Source organism: Arvicola amphibius, chromosome 5 (assembly GCF_903992535.2).
Source record: "Arvicola amphibius chromosome 5, mArvAmp1.2, whole genome shotgun sequence".
Taxonomy (NCBI): domain Eukaryota; kingdom Metazoa; phylum Chordata; class Mammalia; order Rodentia; family Cricetidae; genus Arvicola; species Arvicola amphibius.
The window spans coordinates 106,345,947-106,371,182 of NC_052051.1; positions in this window are offsets into that span (position 1 = coordinate 106,345,947).

Genomic DNA, 25,236 nt, shown 5'->3' on the forward strand with positions numbered 1-25,236 from the left:
GGTGTGAACAAGCACGCGAAGTGGATGCTTTTACCATGTCGTACCAGGGGAGAAATCAAATTGAAATTTAAAATGTGCTATAAATTATTCACTGGGTTGTTAATGTTTTAAACGGTCTTTTCACATCTCCTGCCCCGCTGGGATCAACAGTGATCCTGTGAGGTAGATAAGACTATAACACCCCACTCTACAGATGAGGATATTTATGCCTTCCAAAGCTCAGTGAGTTCCCCAAAGCCAGGCAGTATTTTAGCTGAGGGTTAGAAGTATTCATTGGATCTCTGCTTCTCTTCCAGATGCATCTGTAAGCTTCTTTGATTCTGGTTATTCAGATCAGAGACTCCCTGATAGTCAAAGCTCTGGAACTAAGAGCTGATGGGATGCTTTTTACACTTGCTTATTGTGTGGGAGAAGATAAGGAGAGTCAGTTCTTTCTCTTTACCATGTGGTTTTCATAGATTAATGCTGGTTACCAAGTTCTCTGCAAGTGACTTTATCATTTATCGTTGGTCCATCTTGTTGCCCTGATAGATGGTTGGACACTGTAGGCAACCAAACTGGAATTGCCATAAATCTTGTCATATGAAGTGCTCTTTTTTAAGTTAAAATGATTTTAAATATTATATTTAATAAATAGTACATTAGTAACTGTATCTTATAGTACATCTCTTCTAATGTTTTAAAACTGATTTTTATTCGCATTTTCTACACATACACAAACATGCACACACAACCACACACACACAAGCACATATCTTTTTATCATTTTAACTATCATAAAGCCTTCTGGCCCACCTTGAGCTTGGTTAGATACTAAAATTTTGATCTGCAACATTGAAGTCCATATTATTCTCATCTATCATTTAGACAAACACATCAGCTTCAAACTTATCTCTCTTCTATTTTGTCATTATTATGTTCTTAATCACATTTTGATTTATCCATCTTTTCCTTATATATTCTATTATCATCTAAAAATTTTGCCAGGTGGTGATGGCACATTCTTTTAATGCCGGAACTCAGAAGGCAGAAGCAGATGGGTCTCTGAGTTCAAGACCAACCCGGTCTACAGAGCAACTTCCAGGACCTCCAGGGACACACAGAGAAACACTGTCTCAGAAAACAAAGCAAAACAAAAGCAAAAAACAAAAACAAATAATTCTTTAAACATTCTTGTAAGTCAGTGAATTGAATTGTCTTTTCCTTCACTGTAATCCTTAGTATTATACTAAGAGTATAAGATTTTTATTTCTTCCTTTCCTATTTCCATACATTTTATTTCCTTCTCTCATTATAGTTATGACTTCCAGAACTATATTGAACTATAATGGAAAAATTGGATACTCTTTCCTTGTTCCTGATTTTAGTTGAATGATAAATTGTTAGAGTTGGGATCAAAGTTCAGTTCAGTGCTCTGTTGTACACAATCTGTATCCTTAGATACTGTGCAGTTACGTTTTCTACATGGTTAGAGCACCAAAGGTGAAAATCCTTTGACATTAGTAAATAACTATGTAGAGTCATATTTTGAACTTAAAGTGTATCATACATTTATGATTATTTCTATTAACATATTTGTTTGTGAGTAATGAGTCCATAGGCATTTTATTAATATGGTTGACATGTTGCTTCTGTCTCTTGTAAGTTAAATAATTTGAAGGTAAACAACATACCCACTGCCTTCCAGTTTCTGTTTTGAAGTATTCTGTGGTTCCTTACCCATGACAAGTCAGGGAGCATTCACAGAAGAGCATGAGAGAACTATCTCTGAATCTAACTACTCTCAATATCTAACACAGACAATATATTAGTAATCTCCAGGACAGCCATAAAAAATTAATTTTCAAAGAGTTAATAGTACTTGCATTAATTCAGTAAAGCAAAGAGTTGTTTCAAATTTTGATATAAAATTTAAGAACAAATTTCAAATGACATTTAAATATTTAAGCAAGGGGTCACAGTGCTGACATGGAATGTACAATGAGGAGGCATGTTGAGAAGACTGTTCAATGTTAAGGAGTTTTATTATCCTTGGTACTTTTCAAGAACCATGTACTTTGAAAGCAACACCTCCTACTACCTAAATTTATGGGTCATGAATTGTTAGAATTCAGGAAATGGCCACAAATTTATTTATATTCAACCAATAAAAGTAAATGAGAAAACCCATGAAACACACGTGTGTGTGTGTGTGTTGTTATAGAAAAATCTATTTCTTTTTAGCTCCTTTCTTTCACAAATTTGTGATCTTGCAATAGCACATGTGAGATCGTAGTTCTCCTGGGATTATGTGCATTTGGCAGATAGTGATTTATATCATATGAAAACACTTGCATTAAAATTACTTCATCTTCTTTTCAGATTTTCAACCAATCCAATTAAAAAATCCTGCTTCTTTACTAACATAATAGCATTGGCATGCACTCTGTCAATTGCTTTCTGATCACTTATGAAATCTTTCCTTTTTATTCCCTCAACAGACTTCTGGGTTAGGTAAGGCAGAGGTGATTTCCTGCAACTTAAACAATGGAAACAGATTTTGCTCTTTGTTTCAAATGATTTAACGTAAGACTTAAAGCTTTCTTTTCTTTCTTTTACTTACTACATTCTCTTTAATACCACATTTTAAAAAATTGTATAATCACCAGAAGGATATGATTTTTAAGAGTGTTAGTAAATGTTCAATTTTATATGCTTCAACAAAGAGCTTTGGCAATTTCTCAACTACCATGGTTTTCCATGTATTTACTGCATTTACTCTAAGCAATGTGTTCAGTGGGCCTCCATTTGAATATTAGTCCCAAAGTTGGTATACATTATAAGAGAGGTTTATTATTCAAGGTTCTCTAGAGTAAGAGAACACTATATAATGGATCTCAATATATATATGGGATTTATTGGAATCATTTTTCAGGCCATGATCTTGGTAAGCGCACAATGGCTGGTTATAAATGGAAAGTCTAAGAATCCAATAGTTCCTCATTGCATGAGGCTGGATGTCTCAGTTGATCTTCAGTGCATGCTTGAATCCTGAAGACATAGACTCTCATGCCAGTGAAAGGATGGACTTGTTACCAAGCTGAGAGCAAACAGGCTGCAAGCAAAATCTTACTTCTTCCGTGTCCTTATATAGGCTTTCCAGCAGAGGGAGTGGCCCAGATTAGCGGTGGATTTTCCAAGACCTATAGTTCCAGATTCAATGTTTGTTTTACCGCCTCAAAGATCCAGATTAGAAGTAGATTTTCCTATGTCAAATTAAGCAAACATCCTTCACAGGTGGGCCCTCCATTTTTGGATTTTATTTAATTCCAGGTGACATGTTTGGCTGGTAAAATCACTTGCCCCAGAAGCCTAATAAGTTAAATCTCCAGAACCTACTGTGGAAACAAAGCACTGATTTCTAATCCCTACATGCAGTCCAGGCTGCATGCCTGGTCTCACATGTACACTTCACACACATAATAATACATAAAATGAAAATAAATCACAAACCTTGTAATAAAAATGTTTGCTGTTCTGTAAATTTATTGCATACAGCTATTGAAACTGTGATCTTGAGGACAAGGTTTGTCCTTCCATCAACTAATGTAAGAACCTCGTCCTGAACTCAAAATAGCCAGGGATCTGAATATAAGGAAAGATTCATCAAGGTCTTGAGTACGCTGGCCTACCACTCTGATGAAACTTACAGGCCAACTTACCTTGAAAGCTACATTCCATCTCAGTTATCACTCCTTCAAGTAGAGAATATATCCTCCCCCTTTCTGGTTAAGAAGGGATATTAAAAAAAGGGATATTAAGACTAATAATTCCATGCTCCAGGGGAAAAATCATTAGTTGGTCATTGATTGCATGCACAAGCAAACTGGCCATCATCTCATAATCTGATTAACTCACACAAGAATAAAATAAAGGCTTGAAAAATAGAGGACACTTTTTGGTGTTTGTTTTTGAATTGCTTCTGGTATATATAAAACTATAACCCACTCAGTCCAGTTTGGTATGGCTTATTTTTCCATCTTAAAATATTTATGTATTTTTATTTAATGTATGAGCGTATTGAATGTATATAAATCTGAGTGCTCATGCTTAGCTGGAGCTTGCAGAGGCTAGACGGTAGTGTCAGTTCCCTTAGGACTGGAGTTACAGATGGTTATAAATTATCATATGCGTCCTAGCAACCCAACCTGGGTTCTCTGCAAGAGCTGCATGGGCTCAAAACCACTAAGCTATCTCTCTGGGCATATATATAATTTTTTTTTACCTTGCAAATCCGTTTTTTTCTAACCTCTGGATTATAATATGAAGTCTGATAAATTCATGTAAATGTGCCTACTCATGGTGCAGTAGGTACTAAGAACAGTGATTCTTTCAGTATGCTTGAGGCAAAAGCTCACCTTACTTTATCTGTTTTGTTTGCCTGGCTTCTAAACACTAAACAGCACATATAGTATAATGCAGTACATTGCCATGGTCTTAACCTTCCAATCTCTGTATAGAGACAGACGTCTGTAAGAAGCAATACCTTCAGTTCCATTTAGAACCTAGTGCTTATAGTCTCTCTCACTCTTCCCCAGGCCACTGACCATAGTCCCATAATTCATTGCAGTTTTCAGTACATGCTGGTTCAATCTAAGACATACTTTGCGTGTCTCATGCTTCAATAATGCAAGCATTCTTCTCACATAAACACTAAACATGCCCATCTCATAAAGAGATGCAGCTTTGTTTTCTCTCACTGGGCATTCTCTTCTTAGAAGCTCTCACATGGGTCGAGTGTTTCATTTTCAACATCACACAAACCTGCACCTCATCAGAACTGTGAATGTGCAACAGATTCGCTGCCATTTGTCTATAATCATCTTTCCAATGAACCATCCTCACGGCATTAATCTCTGTTTGGTTGCCCTGATCATTTCCACCTGATCTGACAGCTTTCAGTCCTTGAAACTTTTTGCTAAGATTTAAATGCACGTAGCAGTAATTGTAAAACCATGAACCCATTGAGCCTTGGGAGTGCCTCCGGTTCACACCTCCACATGGGAGAGAACCAAAATGCCAATCAGTAGATTGTGACTGTTATCTAAATCTGAGGAGGAGTTAAAATACTTGCAGCGTCTACACTGTTACAAAAAAGTTCTGTGCTGAACAGTCATCCAGATGCTTTATTGATTGGATGTCCGAAGGCCAGATGTTCAGAAAATTTATGGTCAGATGTTAACAAAGTGGATGCCTGTTTTCCAGTGTCCTATAAATGTTTTTATATGCATTGATGCAAAGCTCTGTCTATAAACCCCAAACCAACAAGAAATGGAAATCAGTAATTATTGCTAGACCAGCATTCTCAATGATTCCTGCTGATCTACTGGCCATCATCAAGGGCTTAGGACACAAAGCAGAAGTAAGACTTAACTATCAGCATTAGTGTTATTGAAACAAACAAATTTGACACAGCAAACAAGCCCTTTGCTGTCGTTTATCTCCAGCCCAGAATGACAGAGCCCTCTTCTTGAAGCTGTGCAACTGTACATTTACTCTGCTTTTGAATGACGTTTCCAATGAAAGTTTGCACCATGTAGAGAGAAGTTTGTGTGCATCTCCTTGGCAACTACAAATATTATCCCCATTGTGTCCTTGTTGAATAAAAGTACAGAATTATCACTGGAAGACTGACTGGCTTCTAAATGAACTTTCTGGTAGCAAATGCAGAACTAGAGGGAGCAGAACACAAATGGAGAGAGGTATGAGGCTGCGCTTTGGAACGCAATTAGCAAGCTCCACACTGACAACCCTTTGATGGCCTGAATTGCTTCCAAATGATAAGAGTATATTGTTTAAAAAACAATTAAGTCCCGCATGCACATTCATAAAATTATTTTGCATTCATATGCAAATGAAGAGGCTCAGAGTCTTTGAATAGACCAATGTGTGTCAACCAATGGAAAGCTTTTTACAATTTGCACTGTTTGGGGTGCAAAAAGCACCTTTGTCAAATCCACACTAGCTAGCAGTGTGTTTCATTAGATCCCTAGTAACAGCACTTAGGGTTTGTAATTTGACTAAGGATTACTATATAAGTTGTGAAGACTTACTTCAGGGACATTTGGTTATGTATTTTGACAGGAGAGAGAGAGAGAGAGAGAGAGAGAGAGAGAGAGAGAGAGAGAGAGAGAGAGAGAGAGAGGGAGAGGGAGAGGGAGAGGGAGAGGGAGAGGGAGAGGGAGAGGGAGAGAGGGAGGGGGAGGGGGAGGGAGAGGGAGGAGAGGGGGGGGGGAGAGAAAGAGAAGCCCTCACCCAGACTATCAGAAATGACTGGCTCAGTTTGTGCGTAGTATGTCTTATATAATGTTAGGTCTAAAGACAATGAAGAGGAACTCTGTCTGGTGGGAAAGAACTCTAACAGTAGAATGATTTGGGATTCTATCAGGATTTATACCTGACTGAGTGAAGGATATGCATGAACCCCTTCCAGTAACATTTTTAACTGATCAGTCATGGGCCTAGAAGCAAGAGTAGAATTTCAAATACAAAGAGGTATTTTGGAAGAGGCCCAGAGGTTGGAAGTATTGTTCAACAGCCTGTCTTTGTGCCTGTCTTTGATTTTAGTGACCACTTGAAAACACTTCTGCTAAAGACAAGGCAAAAATGCATATGTTTTAGCTGATAGTTATTGTTCCTGTCCTGGTACTGTGCAAGATATGCCTCTTGTATGCTAGTGAGCTTTTCTGAACACTTTCTGCATAGCTCATACTTGCCTCTAGCTCATCAAGTTGATAGGGCTGCCATGGCTGTTTAATGCCATGCTGTATGCATGAGAACATTTTCACTGCCTGCAGGAAATACCTATGCTAGAACTTGAAACCCTGGATTATACAGCATTGATTTACCAAGAGTGGGTCTTGGCTAACATGGCCCGTCAATATGTGATACTCATCATAGCCTAGGCTATACAACGTTTAGGCTCTGGGTAAGAATCCAAGAACCACAGAAAGTATAAAAGTAAGATGAAGAGACTCGCCATTTATACTTAATGTGAGGTCATGGATCCAGTGAATATAAAGATGGTCTAGTTTTAGAGCTTTAAGCTTCACAGGCTGTAGTTTTACTAGCAACTATTTAATACCTGACCTCAGATGGTTAAACATTTAGGGGTATGTGTGTACTCATGTGAATGTGAACATTTTTGTGTGAGTACATTTGGCTAAAATTCCTTCCAAAGGAGAAATGTAAACAATATTTACATCTTATCACAAGGTTCCAACAACAAACTAAGGTTTGACCCCACCAGAGTTCACTCTGGAGAACCAATGAGTTTATTGGGCTTCCTCACAGAGCATAGTTGAGGGACAACTTACAGGTGTGTGGGTGATTATTCCACAACAGTGAGCACAGGAAAAGCTTTTACCCATCAAAGACAAGGGCTTCATCAAAGCTGTGTAAATAAGAGTGTTCTCACCTGCCTTCCCGGGCTGAGATCCTTGAGGTCCTCCCCCAAGGCATGTGCAATTGAGACTGAGTTAAATAAACAGGTAGAAGTTGGTGATGTCACACTCCTGTAATCCCAGCCCTCAGGAGGCAGAGGCAGGTGGATCTCTGTGAGTTGGAGGAGATCCTGGTCTACAAGAGCTAGTTTCCAGGACAGGCTCCAAAGCTACAGAGAAACACTGTCTAGAAAAATCAATATATTTGTATCTAACAGGTAGAAGAAAATGGTTGGATACCCAGATGAGTGTCTGGTGATGTTCCCCAACCCTCAATGAAAGGCTATAAACAGTAATACAATTGATTTAATATTTTTGTAAGGAAGCACACCTGACTTCCCTATGACCGTGGTGGCTTGGTTCCCACCAGTGAACATGCTGGAAGTTAATATTGTCTTCCTCAAGGACTCTACACCTACATTTTAGAGTCAAAGTCTCTTCCTAGACTGCTGTTAAATAAAGCACAAAGGTTCACCTACCGTTCCCTCACCAGCAACATAATTAGAGGCATAAGCAATCATACCCAGTCGTTACACAATTTTTAGGGATAAAATTCACACCCTCGTGTCTGCACAGCAAGCACTTTCCCCATGGAGTCCCCTCCCAAGTCCAATTGGTGAGACTTTTAAGATGAAAAGTGTTAATAATCAGTTCTCTTTAATAATATGTAAAGTTTGCCTTGTTAATAAAGGGACTAGATAAAGTAAAGAAACCGAATTTAGCTAGACTCATGCATTATGTCACTTACCAATTTCAGAGTCAGTGCTGTATATCAAATCTACTGAAAACTTTAATTCAGAGAAGCTCAGAGGCTCTGATTGTTAACATGCGGGAAAGGTCCATTAACGTTAACCTAGAAAGGTGTTGATATTAATTCCCAAGGCCAGATCCTCAATAAACGCAGTCATCTAGAAGTCTGGCCACATATTCAGATGTTAGGGTTGGTTTCTGAGTGTTCAGAAATGGAACTATAAAAATTTATAAGTCTTTAGTAAATTGTGGAAAGTCCTTTCTCAAGTAGGCAATTAAATGTGAAATTAGTCAATATATCAGGATCTTTGGAGAGGAACTATGGGCCATGAGGAGTCAGAGAAAGTGCTAGAGTGATAAAGATTGACCAGGCTATTTGTTGTAGGTATGCCCGCCTACTGAAATAGCTCTTCTCTGAAGGGCATGTGCTCCTTACGCAGAAAGCAGGACCACCCATAGGTCAGATCATCAACCACATTTGAGGGCTCCGCAGTGCAAGGGGTTTCTATTTCAATCTCTGTGCATACCTATATATCCAAAACAGAAAATAAACTAGAGTTATCTGAGTTTGGCATGCGCTGTCAGTATTCTTTAAGCATAAAGGAACTACCCTACTTCAACAGCTCTGTCTGCATTTTGTTTTAAAAAAATCAGACATGTGGAGGACTGTCTGGGGGCACTCCTTTAATCTTAGCACTTGGGAGGGAAAGACAGACACAGTCTGTGAGTTTGTGGACAGTCTGCACTATAGGGAGAGTCTCATCCAGCCAGGGATATACAGTGAGACTTGGTCTCAAAGGGAGACACAAAAGAGCAGACTCACAAGTTACAAGGAACACAGGAGTTCTCACTGCCCATTCTCATTGTGTTCAACAGACTGTTGTTGAAGATTTTTTACTTATTCTTGCTACAGTGCAGGCTACAGAGGTTGTAACGTACAGCAGTAAAGCTAAAAGATAAGCAGAGAGATACAATAGAATGGTATGTGTGTGAAAGTTAATATTAAATACAGGTCATGTAAAAATGGACGCTTCAGCTTATAAACGTGAATTCACAGTTAAGAAATAAAAATTAAAATAAAATGGCTGGAATGTATTAGGGCTGGTTTCACTCCCAGGTGATTCCATTAACTACCAGGGCCCTTTGCTTGTCTTGTTTTTATATTTCAGGATACTGATCAATAGAAACCCCCTCCTTTAACAAATCCCCCCAAGTGACAAAAAGTCACTAAATTAGTATTTATTTTGTAACAGAAAATAACCAATACTACCTACAAATGGCATAATTAATTGGGATTAATTTCATGTGAAAATTTTGTCGTTACAAGTGTTGATGAAGCAATACATCAAAGAGACGTCGCCACTATGAAATCAATCCTAACGTCACCTTGATTACTGTTCCAGCGTGTGTCACCTGTAACATCCATCCGTCACGGTTAGTAGCAGGCATCATAGAGAGCAAATATAATTTGCTATTTCTTATTGGAACTTTTCAAGATGAAAGATAATATGCAATCAGGAGCCCAGCAAAGAGCTGAAAGAATCCAGTCTCTATGGAAGGCAGAGGAGACAGTATGAGGGCCCTGAGGATGACTGAGAAGAAATTATGAGTGGAAAACAGGAGTAATTTTTCACATGAATATGGAAAGGACTGATTCTATTTGGTGGATGTGGACTTCCCAGGACACTTTCAGAAAACCCATTTGGCTTTCTTTCTATAAAGGAACATGGTCTGTGGTACCCACAGGAAAGAGAAATAACAAAACTTTATAATGACAATATTCATGTTATCTTTATCTTTTCTTCTCTCTTAAACAGCATGAACTTTCTGATGTATCAATTTTGGCCACAGTAGAGCAAATGGAGAGTACACTTTCAATTGATCTTATTTTGAGTAGCTCCTTAATGAGACACAGTATATAAAATGTATGACTATAAAGGTTTCCTTCACATCCTTTTTTACTTTTAATTCATTCCTCTGGGAGGTCCTCATTGTATCCTTGTCAACAAGGCGAGGAATGAGGGCCAGCTAGGCCTGTCATGTATGCTGGAAAGACAATCAGGACGTAGTGAAACCATATTGATGAGAAGAGATTATATCAAAGACACTAACACTAAGAGAAAATCGGGTGCTAAGAGATGACAAATGTGTGGAAGGCCACAGCTGTCTGAACACTTTTATTGGAAAGGAAAATCAGATACTAGAGCTCCTATCCCAACCCTATATAACACCATAGATCCATAGCAGGTTAAAGGCGGTTTCTGTGAGCAGTTGAAGCCCAGCAGGAGAGACGACTATGCAGGAATTATCTAAAGAGGATAAAGCAGAAATATCATTTCTGTGAGGGAAGGGAGTTGTTGTACGCTGTACATATTATTGCCCTGTAGCCCTGCCTCTTCTTGCCACATGGAGTCATACAATAAAATCTATAGGGTCAAATCTCTAATGTTGGTGATTTGACTCAAAAGTAGCATGGTGAAAATAAAAACTATTTAGAGGCAGAAACTGTATAAACTTTCATAAAAACAGAAGCCTGAATACCTTTAAATGTTTTCGCTATGGTCAGTCATAATGAAAGATACAAACACCACAGGAATATATCTTTGCAATTTTCCTTTCTCCATACCAAATCATTTCTTGACTGAAGTAATAGCACGTCAAGAAAACTCCATGAACTTCAGTCTTAGCTTGGGGAAGTCTAAACTTGGGTGTAGTCTTTTCAGTGCTTAAATGGTAGCTTTGGCTTTGAAGTTGTATGTGTTTGCTCTCTCTCTCTTTTTTCCAGGTTTTAGCTACCTTTAATTCAGGGTGCATTTGTTGTAAGTTTAATGAACTCCCAGTCCCCATTGCCTGGCCTTATTGTTAGCATGTTAGCAGAACTGATCATTTTATTCTACTTGAATAGGAATCATGAATAAGTAAATAAAAAGACCTGGAAATACTGGAGCACTCAAGAATTAAGGACAAGAAGATCTGGAGACCTTAGTTTGGAAACCCTACCAACTAGGGGTCATTGCTTCAGGATTCAGAAACCAGACATTTATGCCTCTAGACACTAAAGGCAGAGGTTTATGATTCTTGCCATTATACACATATGGCTATAGCACTTGGCAGTTGTGCAATCTTCAGCTCCCAGCAGCAACGAGCAGCAACAAGAGAACACAAGGAGTGGTACAAGTGGCAGGTTGGTACCGGACAATAGCAGGAGGCAGGCAAAAGTCATTTAACAGCAGTGAGCTGCAGTGTGCGACAGGTATCAGTGAGCAGCAGCAGGCAGAAGTGAGCAGAAGCAGGCAACAGCAGCCAGTACCTGTGTTACAGCTCTTTGTGGCTTGTGATCAGCCTATAAAAACAAGAGGAAGTTCTGGGATATAAAAAACGAAAAGCTTTGTCCTCAATAATGGTGCCATTGCAACTTTCAGATCTGGAGTGCCTGAGAATTTCATGTGTGAGGCACATCTTTGGAATTCTTCCAGTGGACAGGGCCCCACAACCCCTTTCTCCATTTCTTTGTAGCTCGTTTTAACTTCTTCATTTTGAGTACCACTGTTCTTTATCACTGCTCCTGCTTCCCCTAGCTTCTCCTAGCAAAGCTGCCACCTGCTATTCTTTGTGTTATCACCTCAGTCAATGCTACTAAAAATACAGATCAAACACGGACAAGCAAAAGAGTACCTGAAAGGAACCAATTATAAGATCTAATATTGCAGCATCAAGACCAAAATGGGAGTGGCATGTGCATATTTAGAAAGAGTGAGATGGGAGCAAAATATTCTACTTCTCTAGTCAGAAAGAATGCCACGGCAGACCTTTCTGCAAAGGCAGGGCTGCACCTGCACTGACCATGGCAGTCAATCATGTTAGCAAACATCTAGGTGTTTACCTGTCATAAGCTTTTTGTTTGGTGAACCAGGGGAAGTGTCCCTCCTCTATCCTGGTAGAAATGACTCACAAACACTTACTTAGTAAAAGATGAAAAAGGATTTGATTGAAATATTCACAAGTAAGACAGTATCTTCATGAACCAGAGATGTGTTTCAACAGCAAACCACCATGATTACCATGTATGTAACTCAAGACATCTTCTCAAGTCAACTGATAGTCACAGGAAGGCAGCCTGGCTGGCTGCCTGTTTAGCTGTTCTTCACTTGAGACATCAATAAGTGGCATGGGGCTTTCCAGTTCAAAAGATGGGCTAAGTTTACATTTATGAAGCCCTAGGTTCTTAAAATCTTTATCATTTTACATCAAACTTGGAAATATGAGGGATCTAAGGCCATGATTATCTCATATAATATAAAATCTTTAAATAAGAAGTTTATTATTATTATTATTATTTATTATTATTTCAAGAAGAGTTTCTTAATAGGCTCTGAGCATACAACAATAGGAAAACTGAACTTGTCACTTAAAATGATGCCCCCCCCCAAGTGAATAGGTAGAGAGCAGAGTCAGAGCCATAACAACATACTTATGGGAGTTTGCTTTCAACAGCCTTAAACTGGAGCCAGCCCTGATGTCCATGTCAGTAGAGTCTATGTAAGAGTCACACAGTAAAATACTCTTAAATGATAGGAATTGCCATGGAAGGCTCTCATACCCAATCAAAACTAGAGGAAAGAGGAAAGAGCAGGTGAATGACAGAGGGATTTGTCACGGGGATGATCAAAGCAGACTTGATACAGGCCTATACTTTTGTCATTCTCAGTTGACTGAAATATGTATTTGCTTCGTTATAATTTATTAGGCTTCTTCCTGAGTTTTATGATCTCTCAGTGTATCTCACAGAGGAAACAAAAGTCATTTTTTAAAAAATGCCTTAATCTCATATCCAAACAGGGATAACCATGTTCATCTGGGGACAAATGACTGTCAGAGATACATTCATATATTTTATGAAAGAATTCTGCATTCATCAAGTTGATGACACTGGTATCATTGGCTAATAGATACACTTGCTATTGAACAAGTTTACTTAATTAGACTTTCGACTTCCTGCTTGCAGCTGTAATACGTCAGAAGCATCAATTATTAGTCTCCGTAGAAGTCTTAGCAACAAGTTTGGAAATGAATTTTTAACTGTGCTGTGTGAGGTTTGGTTCAGAAATTAGAACTCAGTTTTCTGTTTGCGTTTGATTTTACTGGTGCTATACCAGGTTTCTATTCCATCTTTCTTGCAGATATGCTTTGTTTATGGCCTGATTCTGTTTTGTTTTATTGTTCAAGCTGTTTTTTTTTTTAAAAAAACATGAATATAAAAGTGAAGCCTTGGAAGCAAACTATAGTGTTACACAACTGTAATCCAATACCTGAGAGGTAGAGAAGGGAGTATCAAGGTCATTCTCACCGAAATAGTGAGTTGGAAGCCAGCCTAAGTCAAGTATGTTCCTGTCTCACTGAAAAATAAACTGAGAGATACAGGGAGTGGCTCTGAAAGAGGGGCTTCTACACTGCCACTTGACCTCTAGGTCTGCTATATGCTTCAAGAATGGAACATATAAACACAATAAACAAACTAAGACCAAAACCCCCTGAGCCTTCCATTGCTATGGTAAAATGGCATAACCAAAAGCAAGTTGAGGAGAAAAAGATTTATTTCATCTTCTACTTTTACATCACCATCCATCATTGAAGGCAAGAACCTGGAGGCGGTAAGTGAAGCAGAAGCAAAAACTATAGAGGCATGCTGCTTGCTGATTTGCTTAGCCTTTAAATCCACCTATATACAAGGGCCTACTACCTGTCCAGGTGAAAAAACATTCACAGTGGGCCGGCCCCTCTCACATTAGTCATTAGTTAAGACAATGCCCTTGTCTAGGGCCACTTGATGGAAGCATTTTCACCATTGGGGAACCTTTTCATAGATGTCTCTAGGTTTGTAACAAATTGATAAAAAAGAAAAAAATAACCAGCACAATTGACCCCTAGTTAACTTTGCACACAAACACATCATAAACCATGACCTTTCCTGTGGAGACACAGAACTGGCTTATAGTGCAGGCTCCTCCTGGGACAGATGAGACGAACCTGGGAAACGGTTGCTTGGCAAACCAAGCATAGATGAAAGCAAACTTTCTCTGCCCATTTCTCAAACGTGCTGTCAGAATCTGTATCCTGGATAGGGAAGTGGCCTTTGAACTCAGTTCCTCACGCTCTACCAGTAACAAAGGGGTGCTTTGCTTCTGTCTACTTTTTGCCTTGTTTCTATGTACTTCTTTTCATTTTTTATTACTGTTATTAATTGAGGTATTGTTTCTTGCAAGGAGAGGCAAGAGTCTCTCATGATCATGTACGTGAGTAAAGGAGGGTTTCAGAGTTGAGGTAATGCTTTTTAGTCTGTATAAAAGGCCATAGGAAATAAAGCTTTTGATGCAGATGTTCCCACTCTGCATACCCTGTGTCCTGATTTGAACGAGACCCTTACCCAGGGATACCAATGCACTAGACGTTGACACTTTCCTTTCTTGCTTGTACACAATTTATCATGTTAGTACTAATATCACAATATAAGAAAGAAATAATGTTAAAAGTCTCACAAACTTTTTAAAACAAACCTTGTCATTTAAAATTCCAAGTTTTTTAAAAAGTTTTTCTTTAATGCCTGTGCCTAGAACATGAAATATTATCAATCATCAGCATTTCTTAATAAAAACAATAATGATCATAAAAGCCCTCTGTGAATCTACTCTTCTGTAAAGACAGCAATTCTTGTTTGTCTCATGGACCCACCCAGGCTTTGTCTGGAAACCTTTTAATTGAAAGAACACACTTAGGATATGCTAGCTTCAACTTTCCCAGTCTCCTCTCTCAAAAACCCAATCTCTTTCTGCTATCTCTTTGTATCATTTAATTAAGAATATGATTGAATTCAGAATATATTTGTTTTTAAAGTAATAAATTTTTCTTATCAAATCATAGTTTCCTGCATAGACAAGTCTCAATGTTTGTGAATGTGAATGTATTCAGTTCCTGGGTACCTTCCTAAAGCTGAGCACATAGGATGGTGCCCAAAACAAAACCTACTTTTGCAGACATAATAGGTGAAGAGACTGTACAACATATACAGTAAGCATGCAATCAAAAAAATTCTTTGAAAGTTTCCTCTCAGTTTTTCTCCAATCTGTCCATCAATTCCAACAGATGTTTATAATAGCAAATTACCTTTGCTATTTTCTGGCTTAAGAGAGAAAAACTCCGCTGTTGACTAGATATTCTATTTAATTAATAGTTCATTGAATAACCAAATTTACTAGATCAAAATCACTAGAAATGTCAAGACAATGCAATACATTTCAGAGAGGAAAATGTACCTTAACTATTATAGAGTAGATTTATTAAAATCTTCAATAACTGAACCAGGAGATCTTAATCATTTTGTTGTACATTTTAGAAAAAGGGCAAGTGTAAATATCTTCGCACAGCAAACTTGCGCTCAATGGGAACTCCTTGTGTTAGAGCAAACTCACGAGAGGATGCTGGAGTGACGAATTCAGGCTCTTATAAGTTAGTGGTGCATTACTGATCTTGCCTTGCCTTTGCTCTTTTGAGGGGGAGCCAGGAGAACTTGCTTTTTCCATGCACTTAACTTACTCACCCTTTGCCTCTCCGATCTACCTCTAGGACTGATCAGAAACTGTTTTGTGAACCTTCCTTATAAAATCCAGTCCATGATATGCACCCTCAGCCTCCTACAGCAACTTATTATACTATGCTCAGCACTTAATCAATCACTGACTTAAAATGCAGTGTGTAAATGCTATTTGTTTTAGTTAACATCTTGATTTTATTGTAATACTCCTTTCACTTCCCATATGATTTGAGCATTTTCAGGTCCAAAAAGACCATTTTAATTTGTACAAATATTCTAGTGGACCTATCTTTGCAAGATGCATGTTCTTTTAGTTTCTCTTTAATAAAATTTAATTAAAATTTTTATGTCCACAGTTTGGTGCCAAACTCAAGAAAAATTTTCACCCAACTAGCTTGAAATCAATTTCTTCATGCTTTGGGTGTTTAAGCTCCTGACAATTTTCAAAGGCTGGGTTAAATAAAGTTGATGGAGACATAGAGGTGGAATTTGCAAATAGAATGGTGGTATTGTATGACTCGCCAAGCCAGATGACTTGAGTCAGCAGGGGATAAATGAGATTCCAAGTCAGCAGAACGTGGTGCTTGCTTCCACATTCGTTCTGTCTCAGTGTTAGCAACATGAACAACATCCAATTTATTTTCTCAACACTGTGCAACGGCATCAAACACACATTTCAGCATTCTCTGTTTATATCTGTGTTCACATCTGAACCTGGAACCATTCCATACCTTATTGCATTTCTTCGGAATCCATTCAGCGTGGGGATTTCAGGGTGAGCAAAGAGCTCTCAGAACATAAGCTGCAATATGTTGCTTTTAGCAATTCGACATATTCATTTGTTGGAACCTTCATCCTTTTTGCATTTATTTTCCCACCAACATGTGCATATACATCAACACATTTGCATAAAATATTCCAAGAGCAAATACATAGGGATACTTGTTTCTCCTATGAGTATTATACAGTTGCCAATGGGGCTTTTTTTTTCTCAGTTGGTCAAATTCTTTCTGTGTTATAAAGTACTGACAAGTGTGGGGTGTTTAGAGCTTGGGGTGCTCTGCAGGAAATGTGTGCTCTTCATTCATGTTCCTACTGTCAGGCTGAGGGGCAAATCAAATTGACCTGTCAAAGAACAGGAGTTCTTTGTGATTGAATTATTCCATTCCAAACCAAAAAGTGTATATTCTTTCTCAAATTCTCTTTATTGTTGTTGTTGCTTTTTTTTAGAGTTTCCAGGGGGTGCACTCATAGCTGAATTCATTTACCAGTGAAAACTATCTTCCTCATCATATGACTAGAGTGTAATAAAGCACTGACCCCTGTGTGCCAAAGGGTGCAAGGAATTTAACACTGTGCTTTTAGAAGTTCAGTAACCTCACCATTGTGAACAAAGCCACATTTAAGTTAGTAGGGCGTGCATACAAGCAAGAAGCTGGTACTCCCCATCTTTCCTGTCTCTTACTCATATAAATAGCTGCCCTGGGCTTGCATCTTTGGTACAAACTTATCTAAGCATAACTTTTTCTTCCATAGTACATTCCCAGGAACCTGTGACCCTCCTGGTCGAAGGCCAGAGCTTTCTACTCTGCTTCCCATTCCTTCCATTAACTCTTAGTCTCGCTGATTTTGAGTCATGTCCGTTACCTAGGACTCATGGTCCAGGTTACTGGCAACTTAGCAGTGTGGTTATGGACTCGTATTTACTCCCTGGAATTGTGCTTTCTGACAGGAATTTCTGGGGAAAACAAAAATGTTTGGTGATTTTGTATTTTGTTTGTGATTTGAATGTCTGATTTCTCCAAACATTTATTAGTTAATGAATGTATTAGATGGAAGTATCTCCCTTAGGTTTAAATACTTGAGCACTTGGTTCCCAATTGGTGGTGGATTTTGGCCAAAAACTATAGAAGCTTTAGTGGTGTGACCTTTCTGGACAGAAGATGCCATCAAGACTAGGCTCTGAGAATCTGTCCTTACTCTCTCCCAGGTCAATTTCTATTGCCACTGAAGATGAGATATTCAAAGTACTTCACTAGCCATCTGCTACCATTCCTTCTCTGTTATTATGGACCAAAATAAACTCTTTATTCATATATCATTTTGCTCATATTCTTTCATCATTGCATAAAGGTAGTTATTTAATTTCATAAAGTAGCATTTCTTCATTAGTCACTCAACCATAATCGCTATAACAGTTCCTGATGATATGTAGGAGACTTTCATCAGACATATGCATGGTCCTCTGCACATAGTCTCAACAAGTGCTGAAGTCACTACATAGATGGAAAACTGTCAGCATTTAGTCACTGTTTGTTCACAAGTGCAGGGACATTTGATGGACAGCTTTTTAAAAGGTGACAGAAAGACCATGTCTCAAGATATGGAATGAAATTATAAAATTAAATCTGTTGAAATGTAGCTTGAGTGGTTTTCTGTTTCCTTATATAATTATAAGCCTTCCCTATAAGAATTTTAACTTTTTCCCAAATGGATGTAAAAGAACTTGTGATTTTTTTGTTTCTAATAAGCTTTTCCATAATGTTTATTTTAATAATGGAAGAATATCAAGCATTTACATATATTCTAACTTTCAACCCTTGAGAGACAACCAAAGGCTACAATAGTCTATATTGTTTTGGAACTCACTTAGACTCTCTTGATCAATTTGAATACAGGTTTCTCTTGCCTTGTGCCTATGGACAAGCATAGCTCTGACCAATTTTTCAAAAATGTTTCTCTTTACAGCAAAAGAGACCATCATAGAAAAACCACAATAGCATACAATGCAGAGATTAACAGGTCATGAGACCCAAGCCCTCATGAATGCATCTTCAGCACAACTACTGCACCAAAGGCTCAGAAGACATAGCAGAAGAGATAGGGTTAACGAGGTGAGAACCTGAGAATTAGAAAGTCTGTAATGAAAATGTGGTCCTAGAAATGGTTGTGAAACAAGACCTGAACTTTTACAACAAAATAAACGTACTTATGTAGAAAGGGGAAAATGGAAATCTCACATAGTTCCACCCCTTGACAAAGAACCATAGGCAATAAATGACTGCCATAAGAGGGAAAATTAGTCTTTTCAAGGGAAGAACCACTAACTGGTAAAATGTATTAAATTTAAACATAATATAATAATAGAAAAAGCACATGCTGCTCTTGACGAGAACCCAAATGTAGTTCCAAACCACCTGTAATTCTAGCTCCAAAAGTGTGGATGCCTAATTTTGACCTCCAGAGACACAACATTTAACTGTACAACAAGCCCCATCACACCACACACACACACACACACACACACACACACACACACACACACACACACACACACAGTGTGCCTGCCTTCTAGGAACTTTGGTGAGAGCATTTGTATAAATATTTTATATGCCACACACACACTTGAAGTACTATCATCTTTATAACTTCTCTGATTTCCTTTTTTCTAAAAATAAATTTTTAACAATTAGATATCATATATCTCTGACATTTAGGTTTACTTTATTATGATTAAGAATAAAAGAAATGAAGGAGGCTAAAGATTTCAGGTGGGGTTTGATACAAGGCTTATTCACTTTTTTTTTTTTTTAAAAGACGTCAGTAAGAACATACTCACACTATGATCCTGGAGGCGGTTGCCTGTAAACACATTGTCTTAGACAAGCATATGGTCTTAGGATTTCACTGGTAAGTAGAGGAGAGAGATCCAGACTGATGAAGCAGAAAGCAGAAAGAAAAGATGAAGGCAGGCAATGAGTGTAATGGGCTGCTGGTTTATCCAGCCGCCCAGGCAGGTCACCAGAGTTCCAGACTTAGGTAAAACAAAGTAGAGTTTTTGCTGTTGCTGTTGCTGTTTTGTTTCCCTATAAACCAGTTGAATTTTCAAGCTTAATTAAGTTGATTTGGCTCAGCAGTAATGGCTTCATATTCACACTACATCTCTAGACCACAGGGAACTGTGTTTTCTGTATACGGAGGGATGGTAAATATTACAGGTCATGTGATCTCTGCCACAACTCCTCAGTTTTGTTTTGAAAGGAAGTGGGAGAGCAGATGTAGAAAGGTCAGGAATGAATGAGTTAAACCGAGTTCTAAGCTGAGTGGATGGAGGAGTGCGCCATAGGCGGCCTGCAGCACAGCACAGCTAGAGACCCTGGCAATCTTCTAAAAGGGATCATTCATGTCTTTTAAGGCGTGCATCAGCAAAGTTCAAGTTTTCCACATAAGGAAAGTCAACTTTGATAGATGCTTTAGGTCCCAAAGGTTTGCACTCTTCCTGTCAAGAGAGCAGTGTGACTGTGAGGCTTAATGGTCTTTGCTGAGGAGGGATGGGATACATCTTTATGAGAAAAGACAAGACGATGGTAGTGGTGGATTAGAGTTCTGTGATCAAAAAGGATTCAAAGGCATTAAACAACATAGCAAAACCAGTGAGTATTGAAGTCAAGTTTCAATCTTCATAGTTCAAATTCTGCTATAAAACATGTGTTGAGATTACCAGATATCTACCATTTCCTTAGAAACCCGCATGTCACAAACCTCTCCCATTTCATAAAAATTTTCAAATATGTCAGATACCTATACTTCAGGTCCAATTTAGTTTATTTTTCCAGTGTTTTTTTTTTTTTTTCCTGTCCCCAAACTAAGTTGGAGCCATTAAGATTAAGACTGCAATGCGGTAGGTGTGAGGTAAGAAGTCTTTCTAAACAGCCTCATTCATCCAATTGCCCTTTTCTACACTCTTCATTTGGTTTCTGCAGTATCCTAAAACAAAGTGATGTTCACTACAGAGGTACATCCCCAAAAAGTGAATGGTTCAAGGTTTGGGTTCTACCTGGATTGTGAAATAGTTCTTACAATGTACTTTAATTATTTTTTTCCTCGTGCAACACATAGCAGAATCCATTCATAAAAATGGAAGAAACACCCTATCAACCGGTTGATCACGGAAATATTAACAGAAGTCTGCTAGAGTGAGTCTGAGCTCTACAAGATGGGGAGCCATCTTGTCTAATGTCTTGTCTAGACCATGTCATAGACAAAATAAGGGGGAGAAATGCAAGTTCTATGAAAAGTTGAGTTTAGCACAAACCACTAAGAAACCATGAAAGGAATCTCAGGGTTGTCTAGTGTGTGAGGTGCACGAAGCATGATATTCCTTGTTCCCCAGCAAGCCTGCTTCTGCTGTGGGTTAAAAACTGCTCACTCAGCCATTGCTTTGTTTCCATCTTTGCAACACTCTTGACACCATGCTGCAGAATGGATAAATTAAAATGGTTTCTGCCTAATCCCCTCAGAGAGGTTTGATGTGCGTGGGCTAGAGTATTTTAGTTGAGCAGGCTTAAAACATTATGCTTTTTAAAGCCTAATAGGTGTGTTAGTGTAATCAATCCTAATGTGTAACATTTGGGATCTATGTGCATGTCTCCCAGGCCCCATTTCTTTAATAAGAAGGGAGAAGCAATGACTCGTTGTTGGTCTATATCAGACTATGAAGAAGAGATGCTTAACAATCAAAAAGACACACTCTTTCTCAGCAGGAAAAGCATCATATCCCTTGCCTGGGGATAGAAAAGGATGGAAAATTTGTGAAGCCAAGGACTCAGGACACTAATAGCTTTGGAACAAAAGCAAACCTTTGTGAGGAATGTCTAAATCAGGTATTCACTGAAGGTCAAACTTTATACAGGAATATGATACCGATTATTTCAAAATCCCTGATTTCTTTAACTCCTTTCTCCTCCTCCTCCTTTCTTCCTACCTTCCTCTCTCTCTCTCTTTCTCCCCCTCCCTCTCTCTCTCTCTCTCTCTCCCTCTCCTCTCTCTCTCGCTCTCTCTATCTTATTTTATCTATCTATCTATCATCTATCTATCTATCATCTATCTATCTATCTATCTATCTATCTATCTATCTATCTATCTATCTCATCTATCTATCTACTTTGTTTTTGAGACAGGGTTTCTTTGTGTAGCTTTGTCTGTCCTGGAACTAGCTCTATACAAGGCTGGCCTTAAAGTAACGTCTCTGCCTCCTGGAGTGTCAGTAATAAAGGTGTGTGCCACCACTACCCAGTTCTTTAGCCTTCTTGATTATTTTAAATTAAACTTCTTATCCTGAGATAATTATACAACTATTCCTGTTTGTATGAATCGAGTGAGATTTTCTGTATCTATTCCCCAGTTTCATGTTCATAAGACATTTAAAAGGGTCAGAAGAAATCAACATAACTATTCTTTAATACTTATTTAGACTTTGCCATTTTACTCGCAATCCATCCTGTGTGTGTGCGCGTGCGCACACGCACGTGAGTGTGTGTGTGTGTGTGTGTGTGTGTGTGTGTGTGTGTGTGTGTAAGCACAACATCACAGTATTTATACTTGGTACCCATTTATACATACCTCACTGATGTGGGATTCCCCTTTGTATGCTGTGAATATGTTTTTATTGCCATTGGTTAATAAAGAAGCTACTTTTGGCCAATGGCTTAACAGTAAAGCCAGGTGGAAAATCCGAACAGAGATAAAGAGAGAGACCAAGTAGGCTGAGTCAAGGAGACACCATGTAGCAACTGAAGCAGAAAGATGTGAGCTGCCAGTCAGAACTTTACCATACAAAATAATAGAAATGGGTTAATAAGATGTAATATTTAGTTAATAATAAGCCCGAGGTAAATGACCAAGCAGTGTTGCAATTAATACAGTTTCTGCGTGATTATTTCATGTATGGTCAGTCAGGAAATGAACTATACCCCTCTGCCTCTGCCTACACCTCACCCCTGCCCTTCTCACCATTTCCTTAACCCTGACAGTCATTTTCAGTTTCAGAACTCAACTTTTACATCTTGAAAGTGTTATAAAACAAATCCTATAGTATAAACTTTATATTTCTTATTCACCCAAGTTTTTCTGTGTATGTAAACATGCTATTTTGCCTCGCTTCATAACAGTCTGTGGTAAGAAAGTACCAGTTTATTTAATCATAGACCCACCATAGGAAGTTTGAATAACATGTGACCTTCACCACATAAACCTGTTTTAAACATTTGTGTTTAGGTTTTTACCTTTTAGAAGAATGCTTTCTATCTGTCTTTAGATTATAACAACACAATTACAGGGTTGGCTGATTATTACAAGTTTAGTTTTATAAGAAAGCACTGAACTGTTCTGACGAACAGATGGAACATTCCTCATTCCCATTAGCAAAGGATCAATTCCCAAGAAACCAGAATGAACCCGTTTACCCACACATTCAGCAGGTTTTTATGATTATTGCTGCTTACAGTTTTTTTCTGTTTTATTTATGTTTCTGTCTGACTTTATATTTGTTCTCCATTTTCCTAGGCATATAGGAATGGTTCACTGTGGATCAAATTGAAGCTGTCTAGTAGGCATGGACACTGAATGCCCTTTAATGAAATCTTTCACAATTCATGTGTCCCTTTCATTAAATCTTTTACCTTTTGATCATTTCATATATGGATTGTTAATTTTGATGTGTTTTTAAATCCTTTCTAGACACTAATATTTGGTCAAGGATCAGATGTGTAATTTTGCTTTTTGAACTTATGTTAGAGAAATTTTTCTTAGATCTTCCCTTGAACAGATGACGTTATTGAAGTTTACCACATCAATTTTTCATATTATGGAATATTCTTTAGATTTCATATTTGAGAATAATTTGCATGGAGTGGATCTGAATATTCTATTCTATGATTTATTTGAAAAGATTTGTCCTTTTATGTTTTCATTTTAATCAGTGGTCATGTTTGAGTCGTATATTTTTTATTACGTGCTAGGGTTATGCTGCCTGCCTTCCCTTCCACTCTCTGTTCCTCCTTCTCTCTTCACCTTTTTTCCTCCCTTCCTTCTTTCTTCTTTTCTTATTTCCCCCAGGAATTTTTCTTCCCTTCTTCTTTTGGTTCCATTCCTGTTCCTTCCATTTCCTCTATTCTCATTCCTCTCCTTCTCTCTACTTTTCTTCTTTCCTCCTTTCCTTCCTTTTATCTCTTTCCCTTCCCTACTCTCTGTTTTTCCCTTCATTCTTTCCTTCCTCTCCTTTTGACCCTTTCGTTCTCACCTTCCTTAGCTTCATCCTCCCTTCCCTCCCATGTTAGTCTTCTTCCCGTCTTTCCTTCCTCCCTTTGTTCTTTCATTGCATTATCCTTTCCCTCTCCGTTCACTCCTTTAAGTTCACCACTTCTTTTTTTCTTTTTTTTCCTTCTTGACTTTACATGTCCAAGTGATCCATTTTCTTCCACTCAATTATTTTTTTCACTTCTGTAATGGGTCTGATTCACTCATCCAGAGAAATCTTTAGGAATATCTGTGAAAAATTTCTTAGTTAGCTTAATTAACACCAGAAAACCCAAACTAATTGTATGTTACCTATTTGGAGTGGCCTTGATATAGGGATGTGGTAATTTTTTCCTTCCTGGTTGTCTTCCAGTCTTAGTGGTTGAGACCATCTGCTTTGATGTGGGTCCTGACTTCAAAACACAGCTTCTTTGGGCGTTTAATAGTGGACAAAAGATCAGGGGTTCTCCAGACCCTTAGGCTTGCACTACTACAGTGGCCTTTGAACTCATGGATGGAGAGTCTACTGTGTTTGTACTCTCAGCATTGTGCAAATAGCCATCGTTGGATTGTACTACCAAGACCATGTTGTGTAATCCAGTCTAAGAAACCCCTTTTTAGTCAATGGAGCAGTGTAGTTCCCCTAGAGTGTAGTAGAAGGAGCGGCAGGCTGAGTCCTGCCCCCCGGCTAGCTTAACCCCGAAATAGTTATACAGAAACTGTGTTCATTTAAACCACTGCCTGGCCCATTAGTTCTAGCCTCTTATTGGCTAACTCTCCCATATTAGTTTAACCCATTTCTAATAATCTGTATATCACCACGAGGTCATGGCTTACCAGGAAAGATTCTAAGCAGCATCTGTCTCAGGCAGGAGAATCATGGCATCTTCCACACTTCCCTGCTTCCTAGCACTTGAGAACCCTGGCTAATACACAGTTAAGGAGAAAAAAAAATGAGCAAAAAGAGGAAAAAAGAAGGTAGAAGTGGAGGAAATAAAGGAAAAGAGGGAGAGAGAGGGAGGGAGGAAAGGAGAGAGTGAGAGGGAGAGAGAGAGAAAAAGAGAGAGAATCTGTGTATCACAACATATGTAAAAGTGGTCACATCACAGCCTGACATCTGATCTAGGACACTGGGAAGTGAGACATTCATTTATTTTCAGCTTTGTTATTATGAAAATGTGGTAAGAATATTCAACTTAATTCTCAAAAAGGCTAGATGAGCTCATAAGTGAAAGTGTATATCTACATTAATTGTAACACTGTTAGCAATTCAGTTGTTTTTGAAGACCCTGTTAGGCAGATTGGGGCTCTTGTAAGTCATGTGTCAGTGATTATCTTTGA